The 10,291-nt window shown below is 32.4% G+C and overlaps 1 pseudogene; it reads right to left on the bottom strand.

The window, feature by feature from the left end:
- On the bottom strand, nucleotides 1–5,831 carry LOC107943072 (cysteine synthase-like; annotated as a pseudogene).
- Nucleotides 5,832–10,291: the final 4,460 nt, after the last annotated feature.

Raw genomic sequence — 10,291 nt, 5'->3', positions numbered from 1 at the left:
TTAAACAACTTCATTCAGTAAATTAACATTTAAAACCCCAATGATGAACCCACCACCAATTCGTTGAATCTTATGTGGACATTCAACGTTAACATATGCAAGAAGTTCATATATATACATATATTTGAGACAAATGATAATGCTAGTATGAAGGCCAATGTGAATGTGAAAATAGAATGTCGGTAATGACAATATATCGCAAAGAAAAGAGAAATAAAAATAAAGAACACGTACATTTTTATGTGGAAACCCTTTCGAAAAAAACCACGGGTAGAAAAGAAGAAAATTCACTATGTTAAATTTGAATGATTACAATAGGAGTTTCGACTACATCTATTTATAAGTTGAAAAAACCTAATTCTAATCAAAGTCAAATATATTATGCTAATAAATGCTAAATATATTATACTTATAAATACTAAATCTTCTAGAAAGAAGATATATTTTATTTAACTTGACTTGCAAGCAATCTCTTAGAATTTAGGTTACACAACTCTAACAATCTCTACCTTGCCACAAATTCTCAATGAACAAGTTTTTCACATCTTTCATAAAACCCCTTAAGGGTTTAACTTCAACAATGAACATCAACCAAGTCTAAACAATGTTCAAACTTGGTTATAGGAAGTGACTTAGTCATTATATCTGTAGGATTTTCATGAGTACTAATTTTTCTCACAACAATATCACCACGAGTAATAATATCATGAATAAAATGATACCGAACATTAATGTGTTTTATTCTATTATGAAACATTTGATCTTTTGTAAGGAAGACGACACTCTGACAGTCACAAAATACTGTACTGATTTAAAGGTCTTCATTGAGTTCACTAAAGAGTCCCTTCAACCAAATAGCTTATTTACAAGCTTTAGTAATCATTATATACTCAGCTTCAGTGGTAGACAAAGTGACTATAGTTTTCAAAATGGCTTTGCAATTGATTGCACAACCTCCGATTGTAAAGACATAACCTGTGAGAGATCTTCTTCTATCAAGGTCTCCAGCAAAACCAGCATCAACAGACCCAATGACTCCATCTCTAGTTCTTCCAAACTATAAGCAAACATCCGTAGTACCTTATAAGTATCTTGAAATTTACTGAACTGCTTTCCAATGTTCTTTACCAGGATTCATCATGTATCTGCTAACTGCAATGACTGCATATGATAAATCTAGACGTGAACAAACCATAGCATACATGAGAGATCCCACTGTACTAAAGTATGGAACATGTGACATGTACTCAATCTCATCATCTGATTGTGGAGACAAAGCCGATGAAAGTCTAAAATGAGATGCTAAATGAGTACTAACAGACTTAGCACTCTGCATATTGAACCTGCAAAGAACTTTCTCAATGTACCCCTTCTGACTTAGGTACAATTTATTTGTTTTTCTATCTCTGAGAATATTCATACCAAGTATCTTCTTTGCTGATCCCAAATCTTTCATATCAAATTCTTCACTTAGTTGGGCTTTGACCTTTCTTATCTCTCATTTATCTTTTGCAGCTATCAACATGTTATCAATATAAAGGAGTAGATACACAAAAGAACCATCACTGTTTTTCTTAAAGTAAACACATCTGTTAAAACTACTTTTGAAATCATGAGAAGTCATAAAGGAATCAAACCTCTCGTACCACTGTCTTGGTGACTGTTTCAAACCGTAAAGGGACTTTTTCAACAAGCAAACATAGTCCTTCTTTTCTGAGACTGTAAAACCCTCTGGTTAGTGCATGAAAATATCATCATCAAGTTCTCCATGCAAAAATGTAGTTTTTACATCTAACTTCTCAAGCTCTAAATTATGCATGGTCACAATACCAAGCAAAGCTCGAATCGAACTATGCTTTACAACTGGAGAGAACACATCTGTGAAGTCCACTCCTGGAATTTGACTGTAACCCTTTACAATAAGCCTTGCTTTATATTTGGGTTCTTCAACTCCTAGAGTCCCTTATTTCTTTTCAAACACCTATTTACAACAAACAACCTTTTTACCTTAAGGAAGTTTCACAAGATTCCATGTTCTATTTTTGTGGAGTGATTGCATCTCCTATTGCATAGCAAACATCCACTTTTCTAAGTCTTCACAGCTAACTGTCTCAAAATAATTAGATGACTCTTGGTTTGCATTTATATCTTCAGCCACATTTAAATCATAAGCAACTAGATCAGTCTCAGCATACTTCTTTGGAGGTTTAATTTATCTTCTAGTTCTATTTTTGGCGATAGAGTATTGTGGTAAAGAAACAACTCTATTCTGAATTTTTGTACTGGCTTGAGGAGTCGACTCTGTTGTAAATTCTGAATTAATCTGACGCTCCACCTACTTTTGATTTTCTTTATTGGAAGAGTCTTTAAGAGATAAGTTAGGTAGCATAGCAGTTTCATAAAAAACATCTCTTCTAATTACTACTTTTTTTATTTTCAAGACACCATAACTTATACCCTTTTACACTAGCTTTATAACCAAGAAAAACACATTTAATGGATCTCGGTTTCAATTTTTCCATTATCAACATGAGCATACGCAGAACACCTAAAGATCTTTAAGTCAGAATAGTAAGCAGAATTACCAGACCATATCTCTTGTGGAGTATTTTTCTCAATGGCAACGGATGGAGATCAGTTGATTAAAAAAACATGCAGTAGAGGCTGTTTCGGCCCAAAATAACTTTGGTAAGTTGGCATTTGACAACATACATCGAACATTCTCTATGATAATTCTGTTCATTCATTTTATAATGTCGTTTTGCTGTGAAGTATGACGAAATGTCAAGTGTTTCACGATCCCTTCTGACTTGCACAATTTATTAAACTCATCAGAACAGAACTCTAAGCTATTATCTGTGCGGAGGTATTTTATTTGTTTTCCTGTCTGTTTTTCAAGCATAGTTTTCCAATACTTAAATACGAAAAACACATTGCTTTTCTGCTTCAGAAAGAACGTCCAAACTTTTCTAGAAAAATCATTAATAAAAGTTAGCATATAATTAGCTCCACCTCTCAAAGGCACTCTAGATGGCCTCCACAGATCAGAATGAATATACTCTAACATTCCCTTCGTGTTATGGATTCCTCTAGTGAATCGAACTCTCTTTTGCTTCCTAAAAATGCAGTGCTCACAGAACTTTAGTTTGCAATTTCCTTGACCATCAAGAAGTCATCTTTTGCTCAATTCTGCCATGCCATTCTCACTCATATGACCTAAGCGCATATGCCAAAGTTTAGTAGTATCATCATCTGACAAGAAAGAGGAAGCGACAGCTACATCACTAGTAATAGTAGAACCCTGCAAAACATATAACTTAACAGTCTTTCTCTGCTCTTTCATCACAACGAGAGAATCATTGGAAATATTCAAAACCCCACTTTTAGCTGTGTATCTGTACCCTTTTGAATAAAGACTACTCAACGAAATTAAATTTCTCTTCAATTATGGAACATGTTGCACGTTACTAAGTGTTTTGAAAATTCTGTCAAACATCTTAACTTTAATCGTTCCAACACCTTCAGACATTGTTTCGTAAGTTGTAAACAGTCCCAATGGGACTCATGTGGAAGGTGTAGCTTGAATAAAGGATCCACTCCTCGCTCACTTTAGAATTGTTGACAGAAGTGACTAGAAGTTCACCATCGCTGTAGTCTTTTACAATATCAGCTTCACTAGAATTTTTTGGTTGTTTTTCTTTTTGATTCGTAGCCTCCCTTTTGATATTGTTCTGTAGCTTATAGCACTCAAATTTAATATGTCATTTCTTATTGCAGAAGTTACAAGTTTTACCTCTGTTTGAAGACTTCGATCTACCCTTAAATTTACCGCGAGGATTCCATTTCTGTGTCCTTCCATGATCATCATCAGATTCCATTCTTGTCTCCTATAAATAATGAGACTCTCTCTCTTAGAGTCGGGTTTAACTACAAGATGCTTCATCTTGTTATACGAGGTCAATGAATCATAAACCTCATCAATTATGAGAGACTCACGGCTATATAAAATCGTGTCTTTAAAGGTTGAATAAGACAAGGGCAACGAACAAGGTAGAATCGACCCTAGATCTTCCTTATCATACTGAACCTCTATAGCCTCCAAGTTTGAGAGAATTTCTTTAAACATTGTTAAGTGTTTATGCACAGACACACATTCCTCCAAATGATGAGCATAAAGACGCTGCTTCATATATAACTTGCTAGTTAGAGTTTTCGACATACATATTTGTTCCAGCCTCTTCCATAATGCAGCGACTGTATTCTCCTTTATCATATCTTGCAAAATTTTGTTAGACAAATGCAGATGTAATTGTGTTAATGTTTTTCGATCCTTACGCTTCTTCTCTTCATCTGTTAATGTCGAAGGCATCTTATCTATCCCTAGCAGGGCATCCTTTAGATCCATCTGCGCAAGAACTACTTGCATCTTAATCTGTCACAACGTAAATCTGGTGTTGCGGTCCAATAGTGAAATTTCATACTTCAAAGACGTCATTACCGTGATCTAGATGAACAACCCGGAAGCTCTAATATCAATTTGTGAAAATAAAACATCGGTAATGACAATATATCACAAAGAAAAGAGAAATAAAAATAAAGAACACAAAGATTTTTACGTGGAAACCCTTTCGGGAAAAAAAACCACAGGCAGAGGAGAAGAAAATTCTCTATGTCAAATTCGAATAATTACAAGAGGAGTTTCGACAACATCTATTTATAGGTTGAAAAAACCTAATTCTAATTAAAGTCAAATATATTATGCTAATAAATGCTAAATATATTATACTTATAAATACTAAATCTTCTACAAAGAAGATATATTTTGTTTAACTTGACTTGCAAGCAATCTATTAGAATTTAGGTCGCACAACTCTAACAGTGAATTAGAAATTACATTATAAATGTTAAAAACTTACCAGGTTTTTCTCAAGAGAGCACTGCACTTTCAACTAGCTCAACCCCAATGAGCTGAAAAGAAAAGGTGGCAAGATGCGATACAATTAATATATCGAAGTCACGATTTTATTCGGTCTAATTAGGCGGCATCAGGAACTCTAACCTTAATGTCGGGATCCTGTTCTCTTAGATACATCCTAGATCTACTTACGAAACCTTCCGATATCGGATACAATGATGTCTATCTTCCCTCCAATGCCCTTCCATATTCTAGTCCAACTCTCTCATAATGGATCTAAAATAAGAAATTGTATCGAATCATGCCAACTTCCAAGGCTCCAAATACTAAAATGTGCATAAACACCTTTGAGTTGGCAAGGTTTTCAAACTATTGAAGAATGTAGGAATTAGGAATCTTTGCCATAATTTCCTCGGCCTTCTCAAATGCACCTATCATGGCCTGGGCCGAATTGATAAGAATCACTTCGGCCCCGAAAGCTCGAAGGACCATTCTCCTTTTGAAACTTGATAAAAAAGGCATTGTAATTATGAGTCTGTAACCCTTAGAAGCTTTCAAGAACGCCAATTCGATTTCGGTATTATCGCTCGTTGGCTTGATCATGACAGTCTTCATCATGCAGGAAAAAGCCAATAAGGAATAACCAGACAAACATAACGTAAGTAAATGTATAATTTCAGTTGCAAATCGAATGCAATCTAACATTAACTTGAAAAATATGCAAATACCAACCTCACCTGGTTTAATAATACCTTTCTCTTATGCATCTGTAATCATACTATATGCAAGCCTGCGATGTAAAGATTATAAACTCTACCATTTGATGAAACTCAATATCATCAATGATGATCAAATATTATGCTACATATTTTGCTATAAGTCTAGTTCAGCTTCCATCTTTATACTCTTTGTACATTTCAACATTCAATTTTTAATTTTAAAATTTTAATTCGTATTCTCTTTTAATTTAATAACTAAATTCTAATTAATAAAAAGATAAAAAACTTACATTAATTTTGATTATATTCCATTTTTAAATAAAAAAATTCTCAGATAAATTTAAAATCATATGAAAGTTATGTGAGCAAAATAAAAATAAAAATAAATTTCACTTGCTTCTTTGAAACAGTGTTCAAGAACCTTATAATTCCAAAAGGAGAATCATATAACCCTATTGCTATATATGCTTATTTGTTTATTTAACTTTTCATGTAATATTGATCACATGAACAAATTTTTTATTTTGAGTATGAAAAATAATCCAATTTAATAAAAATTTTTTGATAATATTATTAATTGAATTTAAATTGTTAAATTGAAAAAAAAATAAAAAGATTAAATTCTACAAACTAAAAACAAAATAAGTAAATTTCAAATGAATAAATAGCGCAAAAATGGATTAGAGGTGTATTGGATTAGAGGTGTAATAGCTAATCCATTGTTTGGTTGAATGTAATAGAATAGAGGCGTAATAGTAATATTGTGTTTGGTTGAATGGAATAGAGGTGTAATAGAATAATGGAAAAAACTAAAATGACTAGAATACCCTTAGCATAAAATTGTTTTGGTAAATGATTATTGTTATTGTTATTTAAATTTTAATAAGATTATTATTATCAGTAATAAATATTTTAATCATATTTAAACATAATTATTATTAAATATATTTTAATTAAAATATATAATTTAATAAAATTCTTATAATTAGCATACATTTGTTTTTGTAAATGATTATTGTTATTATTATTTAAATTTTAATAAGATTATTATTATCAGTAATAAATAATTTAATCATATTTAAACATAATTTTTATTAAATATATTTTAATTAAAATATATAATTTAATAAAATTCTTAATAATTAATATTCTTATATTAATTTACTCAAATCATAATATATGATACTGTAAAATATAAATTAACATAAATATTAATAAATATATTTTAATTAAAATATATAATTTAATAAAATTCTTAATAATTCATATTCTTATATAATTTATTCAAATCATAATATATGATACTATAATTAATATTAAATATATTTTAATTAAAATATATGATTAAATACAATTTAAAATAATTATTATTAAATATAATTTCATAAAATGTTCTTATGAATTTACTAAGATCAAGATAATTTGAGAATTATATTCTGCATAAACATAATTAACTTATACTAAGAAAAAGTTAGATGAAAATGAAATTGTACATCATAATCCATATGTTATATAGTTTTACAACATCAAAAAGTTTGAACATTGATATTTAATGGTGAGAAAGAAATCTTCTGACCCATTCCAATCGGGCAACAGAAGGTAAACTGAAGAAAACGATCATTTGAGTTGGATGATTGGGAATTTTACTCAAAGCATCATACCGCTGATCTTCGGTTAAACCTTCAATTGACCATAAGGCTGAATATAAATTTGAAGCTTTCTCTTCCATCTTTTCTTCTGACTTCTGCTGAACTACCACATCGGAGGCAATACTCATACTGATTTTATCGCCAACGTCCTGGATTTTTTCCCCCAACAAGGTGGCAGCCTCCTCAAATGAAGAATACACATTATCACGAGTATCAGATTTCTTCTTTCTCTTGTTTGAAGATGAGGAACCCCCTTGGTCTCTATCTCCTCGCGGATTTGTACCAGAAACATCCATGTCGTCTAAAGAGACCTCAGCTTCGTAGTCATAGAATGTGTTTCTCTCTTCATTCATATCTGTAGTATGTTCATCCTCAGCATGTATTTCTTCAAGAACATCAGCAGCTGTTTGAGCGTCTTTCCCAGTCGCCCGATCTCTTGCGTATATCGCAGTAAGCTGGTTGTAGTAAGGGAAAGAACGATGTCTGAACTGAGAGGCTTCTTTGTGACTCTAAAAAAAATGAGGAAATCATTTAAGTTATAAGTTTTGTAAAAAACAAATAAATACTTGAAATACATTTTACCTTTACATATAATTCCCAAACTGCATCTTCAGCAACAACGAGCTGCCTATGCTCGTCCCAACCAAAACCACTGTTGTTTTGGCCATTAAGCATGTCGTAGACGACTGACCATTCCCTTTTTAGGCACCTAATCCGAGATTCAATATTTGGTTTCGCCTTCAACATTGCCCTTGGTAAAGCCTTTTCTAGCATTTTCTCTAGCTCGTTCAAATAACCGGCTTTGAACCCGGTATCAGCATTAAATGTTCCTACATTGTGCAAATCCACCATGCAAGAAACCAAGGCTGCATCCTCCTCTGGAACCCATTTTCTTTTGCTTCCTCGAGAAGCTTGAGAAGAAGCACCCGTTGGTGGAACACCTGACATATTGTTCTTAAGAAAAAAAAAATAACATTATTTACTATTTTGAATATCATTTAATTGTTGGGTGAACAGTTTATAATATTATATCGGTAGTTCAATACTAAATTTAAATTTATAACACATGCTGAATGAAAAGATAATTAAATTATAATTCAACAAAGTTTAGTACATTACAGAATTTTAATCAAAGACCACCAAAGTTTCATAAACTAGTTACATAAAATAACATCAACAAATTAATTCAAACTGAATTTGTCCCTAAACCTAACTAATTTCTAGATGCTTGCCATTCATCGAACATTTGGTTGACTAGTTCCATCCTCCAAGTTGCCTAAGCATCCGATGGATGAATATTTGTGATATTCGGTTCATCGTCATCCACCACATTAGTAGGTAATCCTTTTCCCACCTCCGCTTCAATGGGATCAATACTCATATGGGTTCGAATAAAATTATGGAGCAAACAACATGCAATAATAATTCTATTGTGCACCCGTACAGGATAAAACGATGGACTCCTAAGTATTCCCCATCTAAGTTTTAATAAGCCAAAGCATCTTTCAATGACATTACGTGCTGAGGCATGTTTCATATTAAAAAACTCTTGCGGAGAACTTGGCTGATAACCCTGACGCCACTCGTTCAGATGATATCTCTGTCCTCTAAATGGTGCAAGAAATCCCTCACAATTTGTGTATCCAGCATCAACTAGATAATAACAACCTATAAAATAAATTGGCTAAAAAATGATTAATTCAGCAAACAAAGTTTGATCTTAATGAATAATTCAAATTCCTCTAAGTATACACTGTACCATGAGGAACTTTTAGTCCATGTCTTCTACTAATGGCATCTCGGAGCACCCGTCCATCGGCAACTGAACCTTCCCAACCAGGAAGAACATAAACAAATTGCATCTCAGGTGTACAAACACCTAGCATATTTGTTGCTATGTCACCTTTTCGGGTTCGATATCTAGGTTTATCAACTGTTGGCACCCTAATCTTTATGTGGTTTCCATCAAGAGCACCTAAGCAATTCTATATCACATGATATAAAACCTTGAGTTAGAATACTAATTTAAATCTAAGTCAACTAAATGTTGTACAAGTTATATATAAAACTCAGTCTACTACCTTAAACCATTTCCACCTTGTGTCAGAAGAGTCGGCTGTAATTGGCTCCGGCTTTTTAAATAAGACATCTTGTAAGCATATGACAACATCTAAAACACTATGAAATGCTCTGCTTACAGTTTCCCCGGACCTTCTAAAGTGATGCTTGATAACTCGATTTTTCAGGTGATGGGAGATGATATGTAAAAACATTGCTACTTGCTCATCAACAAGCATGAACCTTAATGACTTCAATCCCCCTATCGATTCTAACATCTCACATAGTTTACAAAAGGCAGTTCTATTCATCCTAACTTGTTCAATACAAGTCTCGTCACTAGCATATACAAGCCTCTTCACATTATCCCGTTTTGCATAAAAATCTAAGGTATAGGACCTAATCCTTGGTTGATAAGTCTGTAGGCTAAGGCTGGCACCCATTCTAAACAAGAACCAAATCGCAATTCTACAGATTTCCAACCATAATGTCAAAGCAAGACCAATTCTTTTACGCCTCACACTTTGTGCAATTAAAGGCAGATGAGCCATTACTGCAACATATTAAAATTATAACACACTATCAATGAATTGAAGTTGCAATTACACATTATCAAATAAAAATAAATAATACAAATTTAGAACACACGAAGCAAAATAGTTGATACTAAATGATATCGTTGCAACTTTAATTTCATTTCTTTATGAATCACCCAAACAATAAAGAAATTATAAAGCATGTATAATTGACCTAAAATTAATTGTTGGTGTATGTATAATTGACCTAAAATTACTTGTTGGTTTAATGTTATTTACCCTAAAAAACATTGTTGGTGTATGTATAATTCTTGGTTTAATGTTATTTACCCTAAAAAACATTGTCGGTGATGTATAATTGTTGGTTTAATGTTATTTACCCTAAAAAACATTGTTGGTGTATGTATAATCTTT

The sequence above is a fragment of the Gossypium hirsutum genome, chromosome D11, assembly GCF_007990345.1.
Source record: "Gossypium hirsutum isolate 1008001.06 chromosome D11, Gossypium_hirsutum_v2.1, whole genome shotgun sequence".
Lineage (NCBI taxonomy): Eukaryota > Viridiplantae > Streptophyta > Magnoliopsida > Malvales > Malvaceae > Gossypium > Gossypium hirsutum.
The sequence above is the reverse complement of the archived record's forward strand: the minus strand, read 5'-3'. Positions and strand labels throughout refer to the sequence as shown.